Source organism: Bos grunniens, chromosome 6, assembly GCF_055505025.1.
Source record: "Bos grunniens cultivar Pamir isolate PY7600 chromosome 6, Bosgru_T2T1.0, whole genome shotgun sequence".
Classification (NCBI taxonomy): domain Eukaryota; kingdom Metazoa; phylum Chordata; class Mammalia; order Artiodactyla; family Bovidae; genus Bos; species Bos grunniens.
In genome coordinates, this window is record NC_141170.1 from 24,183,263 (window position 1) to 24,200,626 (window position 17,364).

General features: G+C 38.7%; 1 long non-coding RNA gene across 1 annotated transcript in view; it reads left to right on the forward strand.

Annotated features, from left to right (window-relative positions):
- The window catches only part of LOC147370412 (uncharacterized), a 29,223-nt gene extending 23,118 nt beyond the window's left edge, over positions 1–6,105 (forward strand). The window contains exon 2 of the long non-coding RNA XR_015165257.1: positions 5,053–6,105. This is a non-coding gene — a long non-coding RNA (uncharacterized LOC147370412). The remainder of the gene's footprint in view (positions 1–5,052) is intronic.
- Positions 6,106–17,364: the final 11,259 nt, after the last annotated feature.

The following is a 17,364-nucleotide window of genomic DNA, read 5'->3' on the forward strand; positions in this document are numbered from 1 at the left end:
GTGTAATTATTCTCTTACACAGTGGGTAAATGACTTGTTCAATCAGTAAGTAGAAGGTCAAGATTATAACCAAGGCCTTTGGGTTCCACATTCCAGATCTTCCCACTCTGCCAGTATTTCCCAAAGTGTGTTTCAGTTCACATTCATTCCCCAAAATCCTTTTCCAAAAAAGAATGCCACAGTGCGATCCAGCACACGGTGGTATTCCTTAGAAGTTCATAGCACTTAGCACATTCAAGTTTTCCAGAAATTTCTGGAAAGGAAACATGTTTAATAATTTCCTTCCTAGATTTCCCTAAACGTATTTGCAAAGGCACTTTTTAATTCAATTAACACATGTTAATATCACGAGTTATTCAAATCCTGTGTATCCCTTTGAGAGATACTATACCATACCAACCTATGTTAGAAAGTAATTTCTATAGAAAAGAATTCTCATCATAAGCTATCCTTTCTCTTTATGTTAAAAAAATATATTTTCCCATGAGTTAACCAATAGATCTCATGAGACTGTAAGCCAGATGGCTACAGCAATTTAACAAACTTCCTGGCTCTTTACCTAGGAGAATAGAATGTTGCTGTAGAATTATACAGACAAGACTACCAAATGGGAATACAAAAAAAGCACATAAACAAGTATTCCATTTTCTTATGGTACATATTCTACATTCTGAAGGAGTTTATTTATGCATGAAACATACCATTTACCCCTTTCCCAAATTCTTGTTGCTTGACATACTTTACATTTTTATTCCAATGAGAAATTAAGGAAAAGGAGTTGTTGAAATATTACAGAGAATTTTGTGATTGCTTGAATCCATTAATGATGCCTGGCATGTTTTAAAACTGGGATTGGAAATCATTGTCTCTAATAATTAAGTTGGGTTTGGTTATGAAATTAATTACAAAATTCAACTGTTTGGTCCATTGCTTATTTTTAAGATCTATTGCCAGTTCACATGGGTTCTGTGGCAGGTTTTAACATTTTTAAAAAGTAATTTTTTAGTTGGTAATCATGTGTCAACAGCAATCTTGGGAATTTCTCAGTGAAGGTCATTGTTTAGGAAGTGAAATAGAAGTTTCAGATGATGACAGCCAGAAAGGCAAAACTGGGGATGTGTATTTTATTGAGAGTAACTGGAAAGATAAAAGGGAGAAACACTAAGTAATTCATTGCTAGAATGCGCATAAGCATCTTTTGATGTTTGTCATTAGTGTATACAATCAAGTTACCTATTGCTGTATTACAAAGCACACCAAAGCATAGTGGATTAAAACAACAAAATTTTTATTGTATCTCACAGTTTTGTGAGTCAGGAAATTGGCAATGGTTTAACTGGGTGATTCTTCTGCTCAACTTATGGCAACTGAATTGTTCCTGAGAGTCCAAGATGACTTTCCTACATTCCTGATAACTTGATGGCATGGCTGAGCCTTTGTCCCTCTTTATGTAGTCTTAGGACCTCTCTTTGTCCTAGGGTAGTTAGACTTCTACTCTCCAGAGGGTAACTGGACTTCTTACTTGGCCTTTAAGAGACAGAAAATAAAAACTATGGGCTCCTAGGGTCTGGGCCTGAAAACTGAGAAAGGGGCTTCCATTCTTTCACACGTATTCTACTAGTCAGAGAGTCTGAGACAGCGTAGTGCCCAGCTCTCAGGAAAGGTGCCAAAGGATTTGTGATCATCATCACAAATGATGATCTTAATATGATCTTAAACATAGGCTAAAACACTTTGTCAGAAAGGTTTGTGTCATGAAGGAAAGAATACAAACACTCCCTGAACGTTTGAACTGTTAGCCCTTTGATACATAAGGCTTTTTATTCATAAAGCCAACGTGACACTGTAAAAACATATACCATATGACACATCTATATTAAGTTGTTTTATTTAAGAATTGTATATTAGTTCTGACTTTACATTTGAACATTTCTTCTGTCATTTTAGACCTCATGAAGCACTTTTAAGCTGCTGTGTCATTTGTTCGCTATTTGCTCTTACTAGCCATGATAGCTCAGATTTGAAAACTATCTCCAAATAAGCACCACCATAAGTGATAAGGTGCTCCAAACCTGCCAGTGTTCACACCTCAGTGATCAAGATGACAATGGCTCCTCTTCCCTGGAGATGATAGAGCTGTGCCTTTTCACCCACGTAGAGCTCTGTTTTGGCTTTGGAGTCTTTCTTCTTATCTATGAAGATTTATAAGCTCTGAATTCTTGGGTTGCCAAAAAGTTTGTTTGGGTTTTTCCATAGCATCTCCTGAAAAAAACCGAATGAATTTTTTTGCCAATCCAGTATTTCAGAAGAGTTGCAGTGTTAAGTTTGACTTGGGTGAGACAAAGGGCACCCTGTGGCAAGCCTTTCAGCCTCACCCCTTTCTTTGACTTGTCTCTTCTATGGCCCTTTCTTACAGTGTCAAGGGTTCGCATGATCCCTCTCACTTAACAGATTTTTAATAAAAACTATATCTTAATGAAAAGAATGATTTCACTTCATAAACAATGATTTCATTTCAGAGAGATAATTATACAAACATTCCTCAGTGTATTTTTTCTTTATAATCAAACACTAAGATGGAGCCAGTGTTGGGAGACTGAAGCTCTGCTGAGGGTAGAGCCTAAGCGTCCAATCCAGCCAGCTGCCTATCTTTGTAAATAAAGTTTTACTGGAACACAGCCATGCTCATCTGTTTACTTATTGTCTATTACTGTTTTCATATTATAAGGGCAGAGTTGAATAATTGTGCCAGAGACCATATGGCTGGCAAGGCCTGAAACATTTACGATCTGGTCCTTTATAGAAAACATTGTCAAGGCCTGGGATAGTATAATTCCTTTGGAATTTTCTTAGGAAACTAATTTGACTTTGCTTGTTCTAAATATACTGATTTTGCTGTGGGTAATGAAAGATTGACCAAATCACAGCTTTTTAGTCTCATGGATAAATAGACAAATATACTTTAATAAAACACTGAATTTTTAGGGATAAAAAGGCCCTCCATGGGACTGTGTTGCAACTCACTTCTGTTGCTGCTGATCTGACTTTTGTAATTTATTGAGTTACTTGAAACAAAAGGCAGCCTCAGAGCTAAGGGCCATGAATATGCAGGAACAAATGAGTCAGACAAGGGAATTATGGACATGGTGGCCCAAATTTTTGTCAATATAGTCCCTCTGTCCTGCTTTTTAAGACTTGGTTCTGACTCATATTATAATAGCATAAGGGAAACTCCAGGGAAATCTCTGGACCATTTAGAAGGACAATGTATCTGTCCATCTCCTGCATGTGTTAGATGATGCTCCATCTACATATGAAGACAGATAGTTGATAATACACAGTGTTAGCTGGGGCATGAGCAAACTAGCCTTCTTATCACTATTTGTGAGAGTATAATTTATTTCAGTGTTTCTAAAAGGCTAAATATTTATCTTAGAATTCCAGTGCTAATATTTCCCTAATGAAATAATGAATGGAAAGTAGATGTACAAATTTATTTACAAAGATATTTATTGCAGTTGTATTTATAATAATAAAACATTGGCAATGATTCATATATCAATCATAAGAGATTAAAAGTAGTAGAATAAAGGAAAACTGTGTATAATATTGAGGGGGAGAAAACAAATGACAATACATACAATTTCAACCCAATTTTGTGTAAACACATACATGATTTATACATAGAAAAGTCCAAAAGACATACAATAAAAATGTAATAATGATTTTTATTATTGAACAATGGCTTTTTTATTTTTATTATTGAACAATGATTTTTATTATTATGAACAATGGCTTTGTGGATAATTTTATTTTGTACTTCTAATTTTTTCATATTTTACAAAATTTCCATAATAAGCATGTATTACTTCTCTGATTAAATAAAATAGTAATAGATATTTATTTAAAAGGCTGTATTAGAGATTTTAAAATATCCTCAGCTAATCAACTGTTTATCTCACCTATGCAATTGAAAAGAAAACTAAAGAAGCTTTTATTGATTTTTATGGAATTTACTTTGTTAGCTGAATTCATGTATTTGTAATTATGTAGACTTCCCCAGAGGCTCTGCGGTATAAAATCAGTCTACAATGCAGGAGGCCCAGGTTTGATTCCTGAGTGGAGACGATCCCCTGGAGGAGGGCGTGGCAACCCACTCGTTTTCTTGCCTGGAAAATCCCATGGGCAGAGAAGCCTGAAGGGCTACAGACCATGGGGGACACAAAGAGTTGGACACCACTGAAGCAACTGAGCACAGCACAGGCTTAGCTATGGGTTTTAATTTCTCTGTGTCTCCTAAAAATTGGTACAAAGTTTGAGATGGGGTCTATTCTATATCTTTTTTCTAAAAGCACACTTTTTCTTTCCATTAAAACAGGCGATACTTTTCCAGAACTAAAAATTTAGCTACATTTCATTTCCTAATAAGAATTTATAGTTCAGTATTTATTTTATTTAACTTCTCATGATGCTCTATTATGTTCATGGAAAGCATGATTTTCAAAGATAAATATGGAGATTAAAGATCTAAGAACAGTCTTTTGAAATTTAATATGTGTTTTCTCTTGAGTGTCATGCTTATAAAAGATGGTGCTACAGCAATTGTCAGCTGAAATCCAAGAGAGGGCTGAATTCTCTCCCCAGATGAATCAAGTCACTTACAGTAAAGAGTTTAGTCCTACAGGCTCTTCTGCTACCTGGCCTTACATCTGATGCTGCCAGAACTGAGAAGGCCAAGAAATGCACCCGTTTGGGGCCAGAATCACCTGGCTGCACTTTGCGACTACAACCAAGATCAATTTATGTCTTGCAGGCCACTAAGCAGTCCCAGGATATATTTGGCTTTGGGCCAGTGGTAGTTTGGAAACTTCAAGTTCTAGGTTGGTGCAAAAGTAATTGCAGTTCTGCATTGTTGAAGTTTACTGTTTGATATTGGAATCTGTTCTTACATAAATGTGGTTATGTTATACATCATTATAATGCACATTTCTTGGTTCTTTTTTTTTTTGCTAATGACTTATTACTTATTTATGTATCTTATTTTTATTTCAGACTAGGGAAATGATGTTAGACAAAAAGCAAATTCGAGCAGTTTTCTTATTCAAGTTCAAAATGGGTTATAAAGCAGTGGAGAAAACTCGCAACATCAACAACACATTTGGCCCAAGAACAGCTAACTAACATACAGTGCAGTGGTAGTTCAAGAAGTTTTGCAAAGGAGAGGAGAGCCTTGAAGATGAGGAGTGCAGCGGCTAACCATTGGAGGTTGACAATGACCAACTGAGAGCCATCATCGAAGCTGATCCTCTTACAACTACATGAGAGGTTGCCAAAAAACTTAATGTTGTCCATTTTATGGTTGTGTGGCATTTGAAGCAAATTGGAAAATGCTCGATAAGTGGGTGCCTCATGAGCTGACCACAAATCAAAAAAATCATTGTTTGGAACTGCCATCTTCTCTTATTTTATGCAACAACAATGAACCATTTCTTGATCTGATTGTGATGTGCGACAAAACATGGATTTTATACAAGAACCAGTGATGACCAGCTCAGTGGTTGTACAGAGAAGAGGCTCCAAAGCACTTCCCAAAGTCAAACTTGTACCAAAAAAGGTCATAGTCACTGTTTGGTGGTCTGCTGCTGGTCTGCTCCACTACAGCTTTCTGAATCCTGGTGAAACCATTACATCTGAGAAGTATGTTCAGCAAATCGATGAGATGAGATGCACCCAAAACTGCAATGCCTGCAACTAGCATTAATCAACAGAAAGGGCCCAGTTATTCTCCGAGACAACACCCAACCATATGTCACACCAGCAGTGCTTCAAAAGTTGAACGAATTGGACTACGAAGTTTTGCCTCATCCTCCATATTCACCTGAAACCTCTTGCCAACAAACTACCACTTCTTCAAGCATCTCAACAACTTTTTGCAGGGAAAATACTTCCATAATCAGCAGGAGGCAGAAAATGCTTTCCAAGAGTTTGTCAAATCCTAAAGCATGGATTTTTACACTAAGGGATAAACCAACTTATTTCTCATTGGCAAAAATGTGTTGATTGTAATGGTTCCTATTTTGATTAATAAAGATGTGTTTGAGCCTAGTTATAATGGTTTAAAATTTTTAAATGATTAAAAAAAAAGGTCTGAAACTACAAGTATTTTTTCAACCACCTAATATTAGCTCTCCTTTCAACCACCCCTGACCAGATTGTTTAGAATATAAACATACATTTTCTATTAATCTAGTTACAGAATTGATTTGTTTCTAACAAAGGACTCACGGAAGCTGTGTGAAATCAGAATGTAAACAATCTTCTAGCAACTGTGAAAGAAAATAGAATGTTTTCAACAACAGGTGGTAAAGCAGATTGCTTTAAAGGAAGTATTAATACTCATCAGGAAAGTGATAATCTCAGCTTTGGGCAAAAGGTAACCAGGGATAGTCTGCATCCATGCAAAGTTTTCTATACTCCCAGTCCTGCTAGAAGTCCAGACAAAACCTTTAGACTTTACAGTAGAACTTACAAAAAATTTGGAGCTATGTGGCTTGTTTTAATTGGAGCTATCTCTCTCTTTTCTTTTTTTGCATTTGCATTGAGAAAAACAAAGCTGTAATTATATCAGATGTTGGTCTGTGCTAGCATAGATTTGAAATAAGTGTTGATAGATGAAATGTTTTAAAACTTACTTTTTTTAAAAGCCACATTTCAAAGCTTTTCACAAGTGTTGCAAATGACCTTATAGACTCTCCTGTATTTGAGACATTTTTATCTTCACTTATATTACATGCAGTAAGACTCTCACAGAGGAAACAAAATATTACTGTAAATGTTCAAGGCCAAAGAGCAAGTATGGGCCACTTAATTTCAATATATACAGTTACTAACTCTGCATTCTTGCCACTTTATACATTTTAAACAAACCCATACTAATCTAGAAGTATTCGGTTTCTAGTACATGGAAATGGGAAGAAGGAAATTTCCTTGACAAAGATCCGTATCTTAATTGTTTCACATTAACATACTGTCAACACATTTGAGCTTTCAGTTAATTGTGGTTAACTCAAGAAATGAGATCTTTTGAGTATCAAATTTACTATTTCAAATCCTTAGTATAACACCTGCTTTGTCTTCCAGTAGATTCTTCAGTTGGAATTGTTAGACGATGATGACGATGATAGAAATGGTCCTCCCTGGATGGAATACCATGGATGCTGTTTGTAGGTATTACCTGATACCTGACTGCATCTAGTTTCTTATTAACATGACCTTCACTTTTTGATTAACTACAAACATTCTAAGATCATGAAAACCAGGTATTTTGTATATTCCAGGTTTCTTTTTTCAAAAAGATTCTAAATCCTTCCTTCTCTCTATCTCATTTTCATGTCTGACATGTCATCAAACTCTGACCTACTGGAAAATATTATATGTTGAAAAAAAACACAGGCTTTGAGGTTAGACACTTGAAATTTCAATTCACTTTTAATCTATCTGTGTTGTGGTCTGAATGTGTGTGTCTCCCCCAACTGCATATATTGAAATCCTCACCACCAAGGTGATGGTGTTAGGAGATGGAGTCTTTGGGAGTCGATTAGGTCCATGAGAGTGGTATGTCTGTGTTGCTCAGTCGTGACCAACTGTTTGTGAACCCATGGACTGTAGCCCTCGGGGCTCTTTCGTTCATGGGATTTTCCAGGCAAGAATACTAGAGTGAGTTGTCATTTCCTTCTCCAGGAGATCTTCCCAACCCAGGGATCAACCCTGGGTCTACCACCTTGCAGGCAAACTCTTTACCACCTGAGCCACCAGGGAAGCCACGAGAGTGGAGCCCTCATGAATGGTATCCCATCAGTAAGTTTATCCCATCAGAGAGACCACAGAGAGATCTCTGCATGCTTCTACATTGTGAATTTACAGCAGAATAGACATCAAAGGAACTGGGCTCTCACCAAGCCTCCAGAACCATGAGAAAAAGATGTTTGTTGTTCATCAGCTAGTTAGTTTATGTCATTGTGTTATACAATCTGAACGAACTAGTACAGTCTGTTTGGCAAGTTTTCGGCATTTTCAGATATTTTGACTACATGTGAAAGAATAGTTAGCTGCTGCTGCTGCTAAGTCACTTCAGTCCGACTCTGTGCGACCCCATAGACGGCAGCCCACCAGGCTCCCCTGTCCCTGGGATTCTCCAGGCAAGAACACTGGAGTAGGTTGCCATTTCCTTCTCCAATAGTTAGCTAGTTAGGGCAATTAGAAGAAATACTTTCTGTGATTGCTGCCCTGGGTCTCAGGCAGGTCAGAAATCTCTGATTACAAATATTCTCAGGTTCTAAATATCATGTCCATCTGTTAACAATGTCACATAATTAATACTTCTCTGAGAAAATTTTCCTTATTAGTTGAATTAGTTAGAATACACTGTACAGAGTCTTTTCCTTTCCTATATAAATTAAAACATATTTTCACCAAGATTTATTTGTTCATCCATTTATGTATGCAACAGATATTTATCAAGTCCCTTAAAGGTCTCAGGTGTTCCAAGTGACTGGCTGGGAACACAGGAGCAAATAAACTAGATGAGGTGGCTGCTCTTGTGGAGTTTACATTCTAGTGGAATTAGAAAACAGATAAGAACATTTCACAGAATGATGATAAGTGCTCTAAAGAAAATAAAACGTTAATTGGATAGAGAGTGATTAGGGGAAGTTTAACTTAACTGAATTTACACAGGCAAATGCAGGACAGCCTAATCTTATTGCAGAGTCCTCTGGCTACAAAGAGAGAGAAGCAGTGATTCCACATAGTTCCTGAATGTATTTTTTATCAACTTAAAGAAGACTCTAAGATATTTTAAAGTTATATGGGCTTCTCTGGTGGTTCAGCGGTAAAGAATCTGCCTGCCAGTGCAGGAGGCATGGGTTTGATCCCTGATCAGGGAAGATCCCACGTGTCATGGAGCAACGAAGCTATGTGCCTTAACTATTGATGAGCCTGTGCTCTAGAGCCCATGTGCCCCAACTACTGAAGCCTGCATGCTCTAGAGTCCATGCCCCACAACAGAAGTCACCACAATGAGAAGCCGGAGCAGGGCAACTGGAAAGGAGTACCCCTTGCTGCAACAAGAGAAAGGCCCAAGCGGCAACGAAAACCCAGCAGAACCAATAAATAAATAATAATTTAAATGTGTTAATAAATAAATTTATATTTAGACATGCAAATAATTCAAAATATGTTTCCTTGATTGTTTGTATGCCAAATTTGACTGTGAAATACTCTACTCTTGGTCTATACTCTCTAACTAGAAGGATCACTTGAACTTTCTCTTCCTTAAATTTTAATTCATCTGATTAGTTCACAATTTTTAGAGGTGTCCTTTAGGTGTTTTGGGGAAACCACCTTAAAAGTGACTTGTGTTAACAACAGTGATGGCAAAGACAATAAATCATCAGCCAAGTGTCAGTTTATCTCTTCTGTATTATCATTTTTAAAAAGTCTTATACTTTCAATTGCTGAAAAACCACCTTCTTGAAGAGAAACAAAATCATAACTTTTTGTCAACTGTGAGATCATTTGGAAATGATTCTTTCCTGCTTCTGCTCTATAAAACTTTCAGGAACTAGCAGATGTGCCTCTGTTGTGGCTACAAAAAAACTATTCTGTGTTCCTCTGAAGAACAGGAAAAGGATATAGAGTAGCAAACAAGCGTGATGAATGGACGTGTAACTTTTTTTTCCCAAGGACAATAAAATATTCACACACCGGATGACAAGTTCACTTTTTCTTTTCCTCTTTCCAATCAAACAGTTCTATCATTTGGGAATCATATTCTTGAGCGATCTCAGAGGCACATATTATTTTATAAATAATACTTTTAAAAGCCCTTACAACTCACTTGCTGTACTGGATGAGTTAAAATCAGTTTTGACTCCCTTCCAAGCCTTGGGAAGAAGTTATATTAGTTCTCCCTCACTCTGCTAGAAAGTATGTGATGTTTAAATGGAACAAAACAGAGAGATTCAAGGAATCTAAGTCTGTGATGACATCATTGGACCACTGAATCAGCCCAATTTGGATCCTGCCCTACTTCTGGATTCTGTTATATAAGAAAATAAATGTTGAATCTTTATTCTAGAACAAATATTGGAAAGAGAGAACTAAGGCCAAAATTTAAGAAGGCTGAAGAAACTTTGAGGCGAGGAGCATCTCACTTAAGTGAGTTTAAGGCATTGAATCTTTAAAAATTACATTCAGGTGAAGATTAAAGATACTTTTGGCTACAATAACAGAAATCATTGCTGGAAATAGCTTCACTTATACCGTTTATTTTCTCATATAACAAAGAGTTCAGAGATGGGGCAGGATCCAACTTTAGCTGATTCAGTAGCCCAATGATGTCTCTGAATCTCTGAGTTTTGCTGTCTTCAGGAGTGGCTTTATCCCTTTGTTTTTCTCTTTCTTGGGAGATGGCTATCTGTGGTTATTGAGCTACAAACATTCTTCTATGTGTCCAGAAGAGAAACCCTATCTGCTAACCAATCAGATTTTGGGTTAGGTATTCTCCCCAAAACCAATTGCAGTTGCCTGGGAAACACCATGCATAGATTGCTCTAAACTTTAGACTAATCGTGATAAGGAGGCGGGGATGGAATCATGTTTCTTTAAAGCACATATGGCATGGGAAAGAAGTTATTTAAGGAGTAAATGGGAATAGGTAGGGCAACCATTATTATTCTCTGTCTCAAGATACTAAGATAGCTTAGGAGGGAAATTACAAGACAACAACTTTCGAAACAATCCAAAAAACAAGAAATATTCAAAACTAGAATGAAATTTGACCACAAAAACAGACCAATGACCTTGACATCAATCCTAGTTCAGAATCAAAAACTGGTCCTGAGAAGTTGCAGACAGCTGCCCAGACTACACACCTCTCACTCCATCAGCTATGTAAATCCCACGAGTTCCCCACCTCTGCCCAAGACTTCTCATTTCAGTCACCCCAAGCCCTTTGCAAGCTCTTCTGTCTCGCTATTATACCCAGTCTCCTACATCCTTTTTTCTTTTGATCCTTTAATTATAAAACAATCCTCCCAAATCCCTAGTCTCTTCCCCAAATGCTTTTTTTTCCCTCCTTTGCAATCTGAGACCTTTCTTCACTCTGTGTATATGTGAATGTGTGTGAGTGTGTGAGTGTGTGTGTGAGTGTGTGTGTATCTATGTGTCTGTGCACATGGGTGTGAAGGTTTTAAAAGGGATATGAGTACCACCCCTTCTGCATACCCTACCTTCCACCCCTCCCTACTCTGAGTGGCCCCTTAATTTGACCATGCCTACAGCTTTACTAGGCTTCCCTTGTAGCTCGGGCGGTAAGGAATCTGCCTGCAATGCAGGAGACCTGGGTTCAATCCCTGGGTTGGGAAGATCCCCTGGAGAAGGAAGTGGCAACCCACTCCAGTATCATTGCCTGGAAAATCTTGTGGACAGAGGAGCCTGGTGAGCTACAGTCCATGGGGTCGCAAACAGTCGGGCACGACTGAGTGACTAACACTTACTTACTTACTTACTTACAGCTTTACCAACTAGTCAACCTAAACTTTGTCTCACTATCAAGTCGAAGGAAGTGAACAGTAAGGGAAAAATAGGGTGTCTATGGAGATGTAGACCTAGGGAAGGCTTCACAGAGGAGATGACACTTAAACTGAGCATGTATAAGCTAAGAGAGAAAACCGCTCATGTTGAAAAAATCTATTTAATATGGTTACATCACTAGGAAAGGGATGAGAGGTGAAGCAGGACAAAAGACAGGGGTCATCTCTGGTGGTTTAAATCCAGGCCTCTCTATTAATTCAGATTCAATTTTTCTGGGATGGAGCCTGGGCTTAGCTGTGTTTAAAAGATCCACAGGTGATTCCAACATACAACTGGCTTGGGAACCATTTCTCTAAAGAGTTATTGAAGTGTTTAAGTGGGTTAATAACAGAGATCTGGGCGGGACAGCCTGAAGAGAAGCTGTTTAAAATGGGAAGGGAACCTTGAAAGCGCTCTGGGAGTTGGAAGGCAGTAGTGTCAGTCGTGTCCAACTCTTTGCGACCCCATGAACCACAGCATGCCAGGCCTCCCTGTCCATCACCAACTCCCTGAGTCCACCCAAACCCATGTCCATCGAGTCGTTGATGCCATGCAACCATCTCATCTTCTGTCGTCCCCTTCTCTTCCTGCCTTCAATCTTTCCCACCATCAGGGTCTTTTCAAATGAGTCAGCTCTTCACATCAAGTACTGGAGTTTCAGATTCAACACCCTTCCAATGAACACCCAGGACTGATTTTCTTTAGGATGAACTACTTGGATCTCCTTGCAGTCCAAGGGATTCTCAAGCATCTTCTCCAACACCACAGTTCAAAAGCATAAATTCTTTGGTGCTCAGCTTTCTTTATAGGCCAACTCTCACATCCATACATGACCACTGGAAAAACCATAGCCTTGACTAGGTGGACCTTTGCTGGCAAAGTAATGTCTCTGCTTTTCAATATGCTGTCTAGGTTGGTCATAACTTTCCTTCCAAGGAGTAAGCGTCTTTTAATTTCATGGCTGCAATCACCATTTGCAGTGATTTTGGAGCCCAGAAAAATAAAGTCAGCCACTGTTTCCACTGTTCTCCTATCTATTTCCCATGAAGTGATGGGACCAGATGCCATGATCTTAGTTTTCTGAATGTTGAGCTTTAAGCCAACTTTTTCACTTTCATCAAGAGGCTCTTTAGTTCTTCTTCACTTTCTGCCATAAGGATGGTGTCATCTGCATATCTGAGGTTATTGATATTTCTCCTGGCAATCTTGTTTCCAGCTTTTGCTTCCTCTAGCCCAGTGTTTCTCATGAGGTACTCTGCACATAAGTTAAATAAGCAGGGTGACAATATACAGCCTGGACATATTCCTTTTCCTATTTGGAACCAGTCTGTTGTTCCATGTCCAGTTCTAACTGTTGCTTCCTGACCTGCATAGAGGTTTCTCAAGAGGCAGGTCAGGTGGTCTGGTATTCCCATCTCTTTCAGAATTTTCCACAGTTTATTGTGGTCCACACAGTCAAAGGCTTTGGCATAGTCAATAAAGCAGAAATAGATGTTTTTCTGGAACACTGAAGGGTCTAGAAGCCAAGAACAAGGGGATGGCCATCAATGTCAACATTCTAGAGGGCAGTACTGGGCCTGAAAAGGGACTATTGGATTTTTCTTATTAGCGGTATTTACAAGAGTAACTTCAAATTACTCAGGTCAGAGTCACCAGGTTCAAGCGGTGATAGACTACAGAGGAGGAAGGATATTTGGTTGTGAAGAGATGATCACTGTAGTAGAAATAGGGGTGTTTATAATTTAGTGTGGAAGTGACTGAAATATATATAACACAGGAATGAACCTGTGTTACTAACAGCATAGATGAAAGTGATTGTGTGTTACATATTACAGTTATCCCAGTATGAGTGGATCCTATGATATGATCATCAATATCACGCATATGGTAAGAGTAATTACCACTTTCCCACTGTGCTAAGAGTGTACCACACATGAACAAGTAGGTTGTGACCCTTTTCTGTTCAGCACTGGTTGGATCATACCCAGAGAGCTGTATTCCACTGTGGGTGTCATCACTTAACATCTTTTGGGGCGTTTATCAACAAACTGGGGGCCATGTAGAGGAAACTGGCCAATATATGGTTGCTGTTGTTTAGTCACTAAGGTGTACCTGACTCTTTTGCAACCCATGGACTGTAGCTCTCCAGGCTCCTCTGTCCACGGGATTTCCCAGGCAAGAATAACTGGAATGGGTTGCCATTTCCTTCTCCAGGAGATCTTCCCAACCCAGGGATCAAACCCACATCTACTGCATTGCCAAGCGGGTTCTTTACCACTGAGCCAATACATTAAAGGGAATCAGAACCATGTCCTGTGATGGATAGCTTTAAAAAAGTCGGAACATTTTGCCTGGAAAGAAAGAGATTTGAGAGGACATAGTATTTTATATATTTGAAGTCTGTGATGTGGAAAATGAAGAAAGCATTCCAGAAATACTTGGGAGACCACTCTTAGGCCGTCACCAAAGAAAAATTATTTTGGGAGTCTGGAAAAATAGGGAGAGCTTTTTCCCAAGTCAGAATAGGAATGACTTAATGGAAAAGAAAGGCAATGACCTTCTTGAGAGAAGTCAAATCAGACAGTTTATATCATAACAGAAAGTATGTACAGAACTAGAGAATTAGTGTCCAATACCAAGGGAGTAGAAAGCAGATCAAGGAAAACACCCCCTCTAAGCTTGGAAGGCAATGTGGTTGCTTTAAGCAGTATAAAGTATAAAGGAACATACATATTAGAGAGGAAATAAGAATATTGATATTAGGTAAAAGGGCTTCCCTGGTGGCTCAGGGGTAAGGAATTCACCTGCAACCCAGGAGCCGTGGCTTTGATCCCTGGGTCAGGAAGATCCCCTGGAGGAGGGCACAGCAACCCACTCCAGTATTCTTGCCTGGAGAACCCCATGGACAGAGGATCCTGCTGGGCTACAGTCCATGGGGTCACAGAGTTGGACATGACTGAAGTGACTTAGCACGTGCACGCATTAGGTAAAAATGAAGGATATAGATTTTATAAGCTTATACCTCTGTATCTAAAGATATCAGTACATATAATACATGTCATCCTTACAAAATATTCAGACCATATATAAGCATAACAAATAAAAAGAAAATAGTGTTTTCATGTTCGAGGGGCTCCAATAAATGATACTTGTTACTCATCCAAATTCAGAACCAGTGAGAAATAAGGAATCAGGTAGATAGCACATCAGCTTTGTTACTGTGGGATCCACTGGAGAAGCTATGGTCTAGGTGGGAGACAGCTGCGGGCTTGCTAATACCAAACCCCAGCACTTACCGGTGTCAGTCAGTGAGTCCTGGGGAACCCTTCACAACCACAGCCTCCTCTCCTCAGAGGGTCTACCCCCCACAACTTACAGCCTGAAATTAAGGATGATTTCTGCCGAAGTCTGCTTCCAGAGGGGAAGAGACAGTGTGACTGAGTCACACTTGTTCATTTCTTCAAATCTACCAATCGACCCCTTGAGTGGTAGTTCTCTAATACCTATTCCTTTCCTGGAAATAAGAGTTGGAGAGAATAAACATATCCCACCATATGGTCCACACACCTCCAAGGAGTGGAACAAGGAATAAGCATCAAGAGATCAGAAGTGTAAGGGAAACTCTCTCCACAAAGAAACACAAGAAGTGGGAATAAGTTGTACTCTTGCTTGGAAAATCCCATGGACGGAGGAGCCTGGCGGGCTGCAGTCCATGGGGTCGCGAAGAGTTGGACACGACTGAGCGACTTCACTTTCACTTTTCACTTTCATGCATTGGAGAAGGAAATGGCAACCCACTCCAGTGTTCTTGCCTGGAGAATCCCAGGGACGGGGGAGCCTGGTGGGCTGCCATCTATGGGGTCACACAGAGTTGGACACGACTGAAGTGACTTAGCATAGCATAGCACCACCCTCCCTGCAGGAAAGCACTGTTAATGGTTTGGAGTTGTTTGGAGTTATTCTTCTAGATTGTTTTGGGGGGCAGGTGGGGATCAAGTTTACAGCTTTTTGTACAAAAGTCAGAGCAATATTAAGTAAACTAATTTACAATCTTTTTTTTTGTGCTTAATGATAATTTATAAACATTTTTCTTCCAAATAAGTATATATAAATAAATCCAACTTCCCCTTTTTAATCATAATCAGAATTTCAATGAATTATGAGTTTTTCTACCGACTGATATTAAAGTCTTCCTAATTTTTACATTCCTATTAAAATTAATGCCATGAACATCATTGTCAATACAAGGAGACAGATTAATAGTGCTGTTTCATGTATAATGAATTTAAGCATAGACCAGATGATGACTTGTCAGGTACGATTAGAGACTGTGGAAAACTGCAAATGAGCAATTAGAATGGATGACGGTTGTGAGTTGCTGGCCAGTGTTCATTCACAGACCTTTCCCCCATCTTATCTGTGTTGTGTCTACTTACTAACTCAGCAAGAGATTTCCTGACCAAAATTTCCAAGAAATTCAGGAAAGAAATTACGTCAGCACGTGACCTTTGAATCCAAAATCTCAGCTGTTTTACCATTTTCTAATGAATTTCCTCAGCGCCTCTGTAAATCAGGTCATCACGGTAAGGAAGGGGCCAGCCAAGTTTTGCAAGGCAATAGGCAACATTACCTTTTGTTTTCAAGTGGGGGAAAGTGTGGCTGTTTATAATCACTTCCGAGTGAATATTTCCTCTTTTTTCTTAGTGAACCTAAATGTGGAGTCTTTGATAGTATTAGCTTGTCAGCATTTTGGGAAATTTTGTTATAGGTAGGCAGTACAAAAGATAAAAGCCTGCTGACCCTGAAGCTATATGACTCAAGTTTGCTGTTTTTGAAAAGAAACTCTATAATAGATTTTTTTTAATAATATTTTTTATTTATTTATTTTTGGCTGTGCGGAGTCTTCATTGCTGCTCGGGCTTTTCTCTAGTTGCAGCGAGCAGGTCTCTCATTGCAGTGGCTCCTCTTGTAGCAGTGCACAGGTTCTAGGGCGCATGGGCTGCAGTTGTGTCTCCTGGGCTCTAGAGCACAGGCTCAGTTGTTGTGACACACAGGCTTAGTTGCTCCACAGCATGTGGGATCTTCCCAAATCATAGATCAAACCCATGTCTCCTGCACTGGTAGGCAAATTCTTTACCACTGAGCCACCAGGAGACCCCTGATAATAGATTTTTTGGAACTTTTTATCTGGAAATAATTTTATTACAGAAAATCTCCATAAAGAGTATGAAGAACACCCATATACTCTTTACCCAGATTCTCTTTCTCTCTTTCCCTCTCTTTTCTTCAATTTATCCTTAAAAGTTTAGAAACCTACATGTATCATTTGTATATGTATGTATATGCATATATGCATACCATTTTTATATGTATGCATTTGCATACATATACAAATGATATACATATTTTTCTGAACTTTTAAGAATAAGCTGTATGTGCCTAAAAATAAATATTCTCTTACATAGCCACAGAACAGACTACAGTTTTTAACATTGTCTTTCTCCTTTCTTAATTTAATAACAAATTTAAATCATACTTTTATACATCTAGATCTCACTTTCTAATCAAAATCCAGAATAATATTTTGAGGACTTATCAGATAGTTCTAATTTGTTTTTCTACAAGCATTCCACATTTTACACATGCTATGCTCCAAACTCGGTAGATCTCTGTCTTTTCTTGAATTCCTTTTGGAAAAACAAAGCATGAGATAAGGACTTAGGTGCAGGC